We start from the raw sequence: 12,540 nt of genomic DNA, 5'->3' as shown, positions 1-12,540 counted from the left end.
AGTCAATCTGTTCCTAATTCTAACAAACAAAATTTCCCAAGGATGTTAAAATAGGTGTTTAGATTTTAAAATTTTTCAAGTTCACGCAAAATGTTTTTTTTTTTTTTACCAAATAAAATTTTGCCAGTTGTAAAATTTTGTACTCAAAATGTAGTTTCTAACTGCTTTACTCTAAAATAAAAGTTTCACATTCATTCGAACGTTTATTTCCAAGCTATAGCCATTTATTTGACGTATGACCACTTTACCCCATTGACCACTTTCCCCCACCAGACCCTATTTAATATAGTAACATTTTGTGTTTCTTTTTTTTTTTTAAATAATTTTTTAATAAGATAGTTTTTGTTACTAACATTTCAAATATTAATTGAGGCCGGCTGATGTTCAATGTAGAATTTCTATATTTAATATTAGGCATTTTGATTTTAAACGCGTAGTACAATTACTCATGTACATGACGGAGCTAAGTGAAATAATTTAAGTTTATTTATTCATCAGTTTATTAATTAAATTATGTTCATTGATTTCTGTCTTAATGTTCATTCTCATTTAGTCATACATAGTTATTCCTCCTTCACTACTTTATTTAATAATTAATAAATGGATTTCTTTATTTGATTATTTCAGGTAATTTAGGTTCATTTGTTAGTTATTCACTCATTTACTTGTTCACGTGAAGAAGGATATCTTTGAAAATTAAATGGGATGTATTTCAGTAAAAAAATATTTTAATTATCATTTTGCTCATTTGCGGGACAATGTGGTAAATTTCCACTTTTATTTGAAGCTAAATATTTACTTCCAAAAATCAAAAATAACATTTCACTACAAGTTCTACTCTCAACGCTTGACTCAATAAAAAAAAAATTATTCAGAAAATTAAAAACGATGAATTACTCACACAATTCGGTGGAATTCAACGAGAAAGACAAACTTTAATGTTCAGTAACAAACAAAAAGAACTTTCAAGTAAGTGTTACGATAATAACCTAATAACTTTTTTTTCTTCTTGGAGAAGCCCCTTACTACGCTTTTTTTGACAACACTGCCTTCACTTATGTTATTAATGTTAACAATCGTAATATTAAACAAATTTCGTACCGTACAAAACATTTTTCCTCCCAAACCTCCTGTTATTTCTCTGTCTCAACAAGTCATTTTCTTTTTTTCTTTTCTCCCCCCCCCCCCTTTTTTGTGTGTGTGTCTCTTATTACATGGGAATATAACCGATGTTTTCAGGGGGAAGGGCTGCTGGTGTTGACCATGAATACACAGTTATTTTTAGTTCATGTCATATAATTTTCCAAATAAAGTGCATAATCGTCTTGAAACAAAAAACAGCGCTTGTTAATTGGTCAATTTGACACGATATCAGCAACTGAAAAACTTATTTCTGTTGAACATAATTATGTAGAGTTCGCGATCTTAACACCTTTCCTGGTTGCCATATCTTTCAAAGATAAATGCTCATTGTTCTAAACATGGCGATATTCTACGAAGTGCATCAGTGCGTGAATAGAATCTTAAGTATTCAGATCAGGATCTTTTCTTATCCTTCATTTTATTAATTTTCCAGTTGTTGATATGTATTAAGCAAAGTTGAACATTAATTTTCATCAACTAGGTAGATCTTGTAAAGCCTGGTGAAGTAGATAAATCTGTAATTTTATAGTTGATTTGTTGAGAACCACTAATACAAGGGAATATGGGGCAAAGTGAAATAATTAATGTAATTCAGGAATTAAAGGAATTATTTAATGAATAATTGAATTAATGTAGGAAAAACCTTAGTGGAAATAAATGAATGAATGTGTTTGAAATCAATCAAAGAAGGAATAAATCAATAGATATGTAAAGGAATTAATAAATTAAGAAGAAAACTTATTTAATAAACTATATTGCTTTACCACGTTTTATTTTTTGCCACATGCACTTGACAAATTGTTACACATTTAACATCAAAATATGCTTAATATTAAATAAATAGATATTGCGTTCGAACATCAGTATCCTCAATTAATGTTTGAAAGGTTGCAACGGTTCGTAACAAAACTTTATTGTTTAAAAATAGCAAAAATTACTCAGTCGGATTACACGAGTCGCCGTAGGCTAATCTAGCCGCCTTGGCGGCTAGTATTTTTATTGAAATGTGCGATGTTAAGAAACGAACTACGGTATCTGTAAAATCACTTCCGCTTTCAGGGCGTAAATTACTATGAAGATATCCTGATTATCTCTACTGATTATATGAATTTTCACAAAAATCGAAGATGAGTTTTTTTAAAAACCGCTAGTTGAAACGAGATTTTTTAAAGTAAAATAATTACTTGTGTGAACGATACAATAAAGGGGATAAAAATAAAAGCAATTATTCCATTGCTGCTATTAATTTAATTGCATTTATTCATCGCATTGAAATGCGTTTGAGCAATACAATTTCTAATCATTTCTGTTTTATCATACATATCCATTTGTTGTCAAGTACCATTTTTAATGATGCCTAATCTGTGTTACTGTAGTAGTTATTAGTTTTTAGTGATGCCTAGGAATAAAGTAATTTACAATTTGAGGCATAGTGGCTAGGTGTGAGGTTACCTAGTCTTTTAAGCTGCCTCAAATGAAACCGTCGTGCCTCAAAGACTTAACATAGATCCAGAGTCGCCACGATTTACAGGGAAACAAGCGTAGTCGCGTCGTAGTGCAGTATTTTTTGGACACCATGAAACCCTATTATTTGAGTAATTGAGGCAGAATACTCACTAAAAAAAACTCCAGAAGTCGAGAATAAAAGAGGGAATTCGGAGAGAGGAAGTAAAATACAAAATAACTTGCAATTAATTGTTTTTTTTTTTTTTTTTTTAAATGACCAAATCAATGCACCTCAGAAGAACCGTTAAGAATACATAAGATTATCTTTAAAAGACAGCTATGAGGCTTTGTACCGTAATTTCAACTTTTCTGTTGAAGCCAAAGCTTTCTCTAAGAACATCTCAAAGCATTTATTTTACCACTCAATGCTTAAAAAAAATGTGAAACAATACTTTTGTATACTGTGGCAAAATACTGTTTGCATTTTGTGGCAGTGCTGTTTCTAAAAGCTTGGGGAGCGCCGTTCCAAGTTTGCTGTTGCAAAAATAATGAAAATTTAATGCAAATTCATCTCAAACCACTTTTTAAAAATACATGTTTGCTTTTCCAAATTAAAGCTGGTTAAGTAATCTAAACTGACCTTTTCTGGCTTAACCTATTGGAAAATTAGTCGACCATGACATCTATTCTATAAAGAGGTGTGTTCCCCCAAATATATTTTACCAACTACAGCACTACAAAAGTGTAACTTATTGACATTGATGATTCACTTTCCGCAATGATTTATCTTGCATTTTAACCTTATGTCTTGCATTGTCCTTCTTGTCTCCTTTCCCTTAAAATCAGTTTTGTTTATCTAATTCTTCCCTTTCCCATACACGTATACGCAGAGAATGAAAAGTTGTTGTGCAGTTATTGTTTCCTCAAACGATTACGTAATTAATTAGCCAATAGCGTTTGGAGATATGTAAATAAAATAAGCTTCGCTTAGTTTCTTCCTATTTTCAATGTTGTTCACAACAAGACTGTTTGCCATCAACTAAAGATCTACCATAGCCTTAACTTTTCTGATGAAGAAAGACGAAACTTTCTTGAGAAACATCCTCAAAGCAATTTTAATATGCATTGTTGAAAAAATTGTGAAACAATAATTTCGTACACTGATTGAAATCTTTAAAATCCTTATCTCATTAAAAGAAAACCGCGACCTTGGATTTTTAGTTCATGGTTAAATTATTCATTTATTACATGACTATACAATAAATGTTCCATAATTTAAAAATATTTACAAGACTTGATTAAAGTGCTCAGTACGGACCATAAAGAGTAAAAGTTTGAGCTGTAAATAAGAGGAGCGTAACTTTCTTTTCTTTCATTTTTGCCAAACTTTGCCCCCTTCCCCTTTTTTTTGCCACTTTTCCGGCCCAAAACTCCGCTTTTACTTTTTTTCGGTTGCTGTAGCACGTTGGCGTAACTATTCTTCAAAAAATTCAAACATGGACACTTTGTGCCATTTTTCAGCAGTTATACGATTTTTTTTTTTTTAATTATTTATTTGCACTTGCAGACAAACACTTGTGAAGTGAAAAATAATACTAGGTTTCTATGCTAAATAGAATGGCTTTGTTGAAAGAAGTTGTAAGTTTTTGATAATCATCCATTTCAATTATTTTCGTTTATTCTGAGTTCTGCTCTTTCAAATTAAGATTACTGATGAAATTAGACTAATTTAATTAGTTAACCTTGATGCTTATCTTATTTCCCTATGAGGGCAGTGACTGTGTTGCGTGCCATGCTATGAGACTTTCTCTTCCAGATAAAGTCAAAGCTCTCAAGAGAAAAAAAGAAAAATGAAAATAAGTGAAATTCCATTCCGGTACATAATAAATTCTTGAGCATCCTCAGCTCCCCCTTGCCAGAATCCGGTTTCACGCACACATCAACGCGGAGGGGCGATTTCTATGCAAGGGCTGCTCAAGTCAGGTAAACTAAAAGTAAACAAGCTATGTCCCTCTTCGTCAATACACCCACTGACACACTGCATTTCACATCTTGTGATAAATCGCCTTGAGGAGGAGGAGAAAAAATAAGCAGCAGTTATCTACAAAACCAGTTTGTTCTTAGATGGGGTAACGTGAGCACGTTTACTTATTCTATATTTAGTCGAGGTTATCTTGCGTCGAAACAAAAGGTATGAGGCATGATCATGTGCATACTTTCATCAGTTTCTGTTTTTACTTTTCCGTTGTCGGCTATTTTGGTTTATTAAGGCGTGAATCGAGTCATGTTCATTTGTTTTTTTTTTTTTCCCCTACGGATAACAGACAAAAAAGGACCTTACACATTGGCTAAAAAAACTTTTATTCATTAATTGATGCTCGTCGTCTAAATTATCATTATTTTATTAAAATAAAATTACGCTTCGTTCAACTTTTATTTTATTTTTTTCTTTTTCTTTTTTTTTTTAATTTTATTTTTCATTTATATTTTACTTGTTTTTCTATATTTTATTTTATTCATTTATTACTTATTTGGTGAAAATGTAGTGTTTCAGTTTTAAAAATCCTTTCGTTTTGAATTTGATTTCAAATGCCTGAGGAAAACACACCAGTAGTGGCCAGTGCGTAAGTAGTGGCCACTTCAAGGTTTATATTTGGAAAAATAGGTTTCCAGGTTTCCCAATGGACTCAAACGTGCAGGAGGAAACGTCCTGCACGTTTGAAGCACTTTGAACTGACATTTTTCCCATTAAAAACATTTCCTTACGCAGTTTAAAGTTTCGATTTTTTTTTTTTTTTACTGATTCACCATCTATTTAATAAAGAAAATCATAACATAAATATTTTTTTAAAAAAATATTTAAATTTTTTTGAATGGGTTGCTTTAAATTGCTAAAACTCAAAATATTCTTGGTCAATTTTCAAATTTTTTTCAACATTTTCTGCACTAATATCTAAACTTTAAATTTTACTCGGCGATTTAAAAAATATTAATTCAATAAAAAAAATGAAAAATATTTGAAGAAAACTTTCGATTTTTTTTTTTTTTTTTGCAGTAAACGGTCCTCTCCCCCCCCCCCAAATTTGCCGAATAAAAGCAAAAGTAAACTATTTGAAAAAAAAGCTGCTCCAAATTTCATTACTTTTTATCTTCATCGGTTCTTGACTTATAAAGAGTTTGAATGCAAAAAAGTCGGAAAAAATTGCATCATGGAGAAAAACGTATTTAAAGTTTTAAAATTAATTTAATATAATATTAGTTATATGCATGCAACAAAAATAATTATATCTTTCGTTCTAGTTAAGATAGAAACAAGATACAAACGTCCTTTTAAGCAGGAAAAAAAAAACGAATTTCTTCTTTAATAATAAAAAAAAAAGCAAAATTTAACGATTTTTGTGTCCCTGACCCCCTTAAGGATTCAGCATTGTGCATTTCTATTGGTGAAAATATTTTTTTAAACTCATGTTTATTAATGAATATACTTGTTTTTATTGTTCTTGGAAATAATCAGTGCAATTACGATAATTATCACTTATATTATCCTCTACCTAATTCATATGCATGCATTTTTTTAAATTTACGTTTTTACGTTTTAACTTACATTTTTTTAAATATTACAAAAAACGCATCTATTCCCTCTTTAGTCTTCGAAATATTTATTTCCATATTTATGAGCAACTACTCAAAGTTACCAATTACTATTAATTTGACATGATTTAGTAATGCATTTACAACTTTTCATTTACGTTTTTAACATTGTGTATTTTAATATTTGAGTCTGTTAAACACAATTGCTGTTTCTAAATTTCTTAGTATAACTGAATAATTTTTTAAGACAGGCTGGTACTAATACTTAATCGTGATATCTTTCTTTTATTTCAAACAATGTAATGTTAGTTTACTTGCATTTATCTGAAATGTTAATTAATGCTAATAATTACATAAACTTTCTTTCATAAAAGTATTATTTTCTACTGTCTTCTTAATCATTAATATTTTATTATTGAAATTGTTTAAAAGGATTCAAAAATATTCGGAATCTTAATATGAGCTGATAATTTTTTTTCCCTTTTTTAAAAAAATTTTTAGTGTTCATTTGTTTATATTTCATTACTTACTTTTTATGATTTATTTCATTATTATTCACTAGTTTTATTAAATGCTTTGTAGTAAATCTCTTTTAAAGAAGATTTTCTAATAAATGTAACGATTATTTTTAAAAAAAGTGTTACAGTGCTACCATGAGCAAATTTGGTGCCGATTAAAAGATGTGTTCGTTTAATTTTAAAGGTGAAAGTGTGTGTGTGTACGTGATTGCACACCCTAGCGGGGATTTTTTTTTTAAATAAAACTTTAATAAAACAAACACAAAAGATTTTTTTGAAAGGTACTCATTAAACTACTCCAAGTGAGTTGAAAGAGTTTTTACTGTGATTCATGTTCATGTGATTTGTTCAAAGAAACATATTTCTAGAATGATGTATTTGATTAGCAGGGAAAATGAACCCGAGTTTATTTTTCGAGGTTGAAAAACAGTGCACAATATATAATGCATCTAGAAACTCCTTCTTTAGGTGGGAAAAAAAGGTCGTGACACATAGTCATGTGGGCCTCTCATTTCCTTCGGTTTTTTCCTTTAAGCTTTTTCACTTCTAGTTCTATTTTAACGCCTTTCTGCTGAGCAATTGTATTTGGTTGTACAGGGCTAGATTAGGGCATTTGGACACGGGTAAAGAGCGAGATTTAGATTTTTTTCTGATCGACAGTGGTGAGTCACTAGTCACCACTCCCTTTTTTTAGTCTTCAAACCAAAAAAAGTAACTAAACAACAAATTAACATTATAATTACCACTGAAACATAAAAAATAGGAGTTAATCTAACGGTTCAACAAACTATTGCCATTTAATTTGATGGGTGGCACTCTTTTCTTAGTGGCCAAACGAAAAACGTACACTAAGCAAGAAACTAGCTTTTAAATTGCTAATAAAACATAAAATTTACCAGTTAATCTAACAGTTAAATTAACTAATTTTTGACAACAAAGTTGATTGATATGCCCCCTCCTTTTTTTAGTCGTCAAACCAAAAAATAACTGAACAACAAATTAGCTTTCAAACTGCTACTAAAACATAAAAATTCAGTTAATCTAACGATTAAGTTAACTTATTATTGGCATTAAAATTGATTGATGCCACTCCTTTTTTTAGTTGCCAAACCAAAAAAGTACACTAAACAAATTAACTTTTAAATTGCTACTAAAAAACAAAAATTACCAGTTAATCTAACGGTTAAATTAACGAATTATTGGCATTATAGTTGATTGATAGTACAGGTGGGGTTCGAGAAGGTGGCGACCGGATGGTGAATAATGTTAACATTTTTAGTCGCCACTTTGTTTTCTTAGTCTCCTTGTGATGAGTGGTGACCGCTAATCTTTTAACTTTAGGCATGAGCACAGAGTACCAGAAATTGAGGACTAATTAGTAGCTAACGTTTTAAGAAAGTCGAGTAAGTTCATATCGCGCTATCAAAAAAGAAAATTTTAAAGTTTATTTTTAAAAAAGCAAATGAAATGAGCATAAATATTTCTATCGCAATAAGAGTCATGTTAATGGTTCTTCAACAGAAACATTGATTCTGCTGAAAGAGTATTTGGGAAATATTAAGTTTTTCTGACATATCTCTGTGTGAAAAGATATTTTGGTCTAGCATGTTACATAACCCATGCTTTCTTACGTGATGGAAGGTCAGACAGCTTATCCATTTCATAAAACTCACCAAAATCGATGTTCGAAGGGAAAAACGTAAAAACTGACGCTAAAACTGTTCAATGAAACCAGTATGTGACACTAAATGAGTTACAAACTTGTTATTTTTGTAGTTCTAGTTCAAAAACACACACACAAAAAAAAAAAAAAAAAAACTTCACGCCACCTACAGCTGCAAAAGCACTTTTGGAGACAAGAGAGCATAACGGCGGGTGTATTACCACATAAGAATCAGTGTTTCCAGGGATGAGAAATGCAAGTAAAACATGAAATTTACCAAGGAAATAACGTATAGTACTCTGACTATTCCAAAAAAAAAACATAATTAGGCTTTTAGAAATGACCTAGAGGTTATTTTTAAGCCGGAATCTTCGATTTACCGGTTTTTGGCTCCTTGAGTCTAATAAATTTCACACCTCTGTAGTTTAGCTTCGTGTATTGTTTTTTAATGAGTAGTAGCTAGGTTATTTGCAGTTTTCAATGCAGTTACCAATTCAATCGCAAGCTGCTTTTTTGTACCTCATTATAGCAGTTTTGAAGTAACGAATTGAAATAAATTGTTCTGTAATGTATTTCATCTAGTTTAACATCCTTATAGCTTGTAGCTTAGTTATTTGCAGTTTTCAGTATAGTTGCCAATAGCAATCTGCTTTTTTGTACCTCTTAATAGAAATTTTCGAAGTAACGAATTGAAATAAATTATTCTGTAATGTATTTCATCTAGTTTAACATCCTTATAGCTTGTAGCTTAGTTATTTGCAGTTTTCAGTATAGTTGCCAATAGCAAGCTGCTTTTTTGTACCTCTTAATAGCAATTTTCGAAGTAACGAATTGAAATAAATTGTTCTGTAATGTATTTCATCTAGTTTAACATCCTTATAGCTTGTAGCTTAGTTATTTGCAGTTTTCAGTATAGTTGCCAATAGCAATCTGCTTTTTTGTACCTCTTAATAGCAATTTTCGAAGTAACGAATTGAAATAAATTGTTCTGTAATGTATTTCATCTAGTTTAACATCCTTATAGCTTGTAGCTTAGTTATTTGCAGTTTTCAGTATAGTTGCCAATAGCAATCTGCTTTTTTGTACCTCTTAATAGAAATTTTCGAAGTAACGAATTGAAATAAATTATTCTGTAATGTATTTCATCTAGTTTAACATCCTTATAGCTTGTAGCTTAGTTATTTGCAGTTTTCAGTATAGTTGCCAATAGCAAGCTGCTTTTTTGTACCTCTTAATAGAAATTTTCGAAGTAACGAATTGAAATAAATTGTTCTGTAATGTATTTCATCTAGTTTAACATCCTTATAGCTTGTAGCTTAGTTATTTGCAGTTTTCAGTATAGTTGCCAATAGCAATCTGCTTTTTTGTACCTCTTAATAGAAATTTTCGAAGTAACGAATTGAAATAAATTATTCTGTAATGTATTTCATCTAGTTTAACATCCTTATAGCTTGTAGCTTAGTTATTTGCAGTTTTCAGTATAGTTGCCAATAGCAAGCTGCTTTTTTGTACCTCTTAATAGAAATTTTCGAAGTAACGAATTGAAATAAATTATTCTGTAATGTATTTCATCTAGTTTAACATCCTTATAGCTTGTAGCTTAGTTATTTGCAGTTTTCAGTATAGTTGCCAATAGCAATCTGCTCTTTTGTACCTCTTAATAGCAATTTTCGAAGTAACGAATTGAAATAAATTATTCTGTAATGTATTTCATCGAGTTTAACATCCTTATAGCTTGTAGCTTAGTTATTTGCAGTTTTCAGTATAGTTGCCAATAGCAATCTGCTCTTTTGTACCTCTTAATAGCAATTTTCGAAGTAACGAATTCAATATGCTTCACATGGTTAAGTACTTTAAAAACAAATTAGAACTAAAAAATAGTAACACTGCTGTTTTCCTAGTTTTTCTACCATTGAAGTTAAAATAAAATTAATGTATTTGTATAAAAATAAAAATAATAATTTTCGTTTGGGGGGGGGGAATTCATTTCAAAGAAAACGAATTCTTGAATTAAACTGAACCTTCAATACGTGTGTTTAAGTGAAATATTCAGGCTTCTGTAAATATTTTGGTTTGCAGCATAACTTCGTTATCAATAGTTGATCTTGGAATTACTTTCAAATTTAAATCAATGCATTTTTAATTTTCTTTTATTCGGGGAAAAAGGCTGAGTTTGAATTTTCATAATCTTGAGTTCTTTGTTAAAATTTTCTCAGAACTATTTACGAAGAAAAAATAAGCAATTGTGATTTTGATCCATATGTTGTTGCATATTTCTTTTCTTCATGAATGTATGCGAGTTTTTCATAAATTTTTCATTGTACTCAAGGGTGTGAAGGTTCAACTTTCGAACATTTCGTGACATGGAAGTTTTAGAATACATATGCATTAACAGACTATTTGTACCGTACGAATGATTGCGTGAGCCTGTTGTGAAATTTTACCTATCTAGTCTTGGTGAAGTTTTTTACTAGACTCTATCCCGCATTCATATTACAACTTAAAGCAAAACAAAAACAAAAACAAAAAAAAAACTCTCGAAACTTAGGGTAGCTTTTGTGGCGACTAAATCCTTAACAATCTAATATAAAACAATGCATTTTATTATTATTATTTTTTTTACTTTAAATATTTTTGCATAATTTGCTCTGGTAAGTCATTTCGAATTTTTCATGGAGACGAAAGTTATAATACTAAGTGCAATTAATATCGAAAAATGTTTCAATAATTTAGAAATTTTATTTACGAAATACAGTTTTATTTTTTATTTTTTTATATATTTTATTTTATTTTTTTTAGGTTAGCAAGAATTCGCAGATCTTTCAGCTATTAAAAAAAAAAAAAACCCTAAATTAAATTCTTAAAGTTATAGTTCAATTTTCCCATCTGATCTATCTCCCTAAATGACTGACCTTTTAGTATTAATTCTTGAAAACTTTCTTTTCAAATGAAATAAAAAGTTTGAAACAACGATTTTCCTTAAAATGCAAACTGTTTAGGAAAAACAATGACCAAATATAGTTTATCAAACTACACATTCCCGTTTTTGTTTAGATGTCTTTCTATTCATTTTCCCATCTGTAGACAAAGCAATGGATTAACCGCTTTCTCGTGATTTTTACAACTATAGCCCAGATCTAATACGTATGACAGCTCCACAATACCAAAACGTCTCAAAAGAACTACAATAAGAAATACCGTAAAAACTGACTTTTTACCGTGTGTTACTCATTAAGGCGAGGTTTTGTGACGTATAGTCTCAACACGTGTCTACATCCTAATGTGTTTCCTTCTTTGTTTCATTGCAGGTTACCACCTGCCAACCGGCGTTGCGGAGACTTTTTTCGTTCTCTGTCAGAGTGTGGTTTCTTCCTGTGCAGCACCAATTGCATAATGCGGCTTTTGTGATATCTTCCATTTTCCAGTGCAGTTTCAGAATAGAAAACGGAGTTTTTTTACTTCATCCGGACCTCAAACTTGGATGTCAAATGTAGAGATTTTTGGATAACTTTATAAGGTACGTTTTTGATATTTGTATTACCGGTGGTGCCCCCAACTTAAATTTTTGGGCAGGTGGAAATTCTCAATTTGCCGAGTAGAACTTCAAATTTCGCAGAGTTATGATAATTTTGCCGAATAGAACTCAGAATTTCGCCGAATCGTCTTGATGAAATTCGCTAAATAAGAACATTTTTGGGAGGTCACAGTCACCTCCCACGGCCGTCCCTGTGTATTACGTCTAATGATAAATACAGCTCTGCGCCATTTGCTGACAATTATGCCGAATGGAGCGAGAACAAGCAACTATGTATAAAATTTTATTTGACCCTTATAATTATTTTGTTACACTTGTGTAAAAATGAAAGAGAACATAAAGTTTCCAAGGGATGGGGAGGCATGGCGCGATTTAAGCCACTGAAATTTTTAGGGGTGTTTTTAGGAATTTTTTCCCCCTTTGGACTGGGATCATATTCTTTCGGTGTCTTTGTAGTACACGGGAGGTGAACCACAGCTTTTGAGGAGCTAGGCACCTCTACAAAACATAAGTCACAAGTTTATTGAACTAAAATACAATTTTCGCTGTATACCTGTGTAAAATAAATTATAATTGCAAAAAATTAGAAAAGAGAAAGTATTGCGAGGGCACTAAAGAGTGCATATTTTTTGAAAACAAAATTA

At 30.7% G+C, this 12,540-nt stretch overlaps 1 protein-coding gene across 3 annotated transcripts in view; it reads left to right on the top strand.

Annotated features, from left to right (window-relative positions):
- The window catches only part of LOC129222429 (uncharacterized), a 140,895-nt gene that overhangs the window by 84,715 nt on the left and 43,640 nt on the right, over positions 1–12,540 (top strand). For all 3 annotated transcript variants that reach the window (XM_054856944.1, XM_054856942.1, XM_054856943.1), the window contains exon 2: positions 11,670–11,878. The gene's annotated coding sequence lies outside the window, so the exon portion shown is untranslated. The remainder of the gene's footprint in view (positions 1–11,669; positions 11,879–12,540) is intronic.

This window comes from Uloborus diversus, chromosome 5 (assembly GCF_026930045.1).
Source record: "Uloborus diversus isolate 005 chromosome 5, Udiv.v.3.1, whole genome shotgun sequence".
Taxonomy (NCBI): domain Eukaryota; kingdom Metazoa; phylum Arthropoda; class Arachnida; order Araneae; family Uloboridae; genus Uloborus; species Uloborus diversus.
This window is presented reverse-complemented; position numbering and strand designations above follow the sequence as displayed.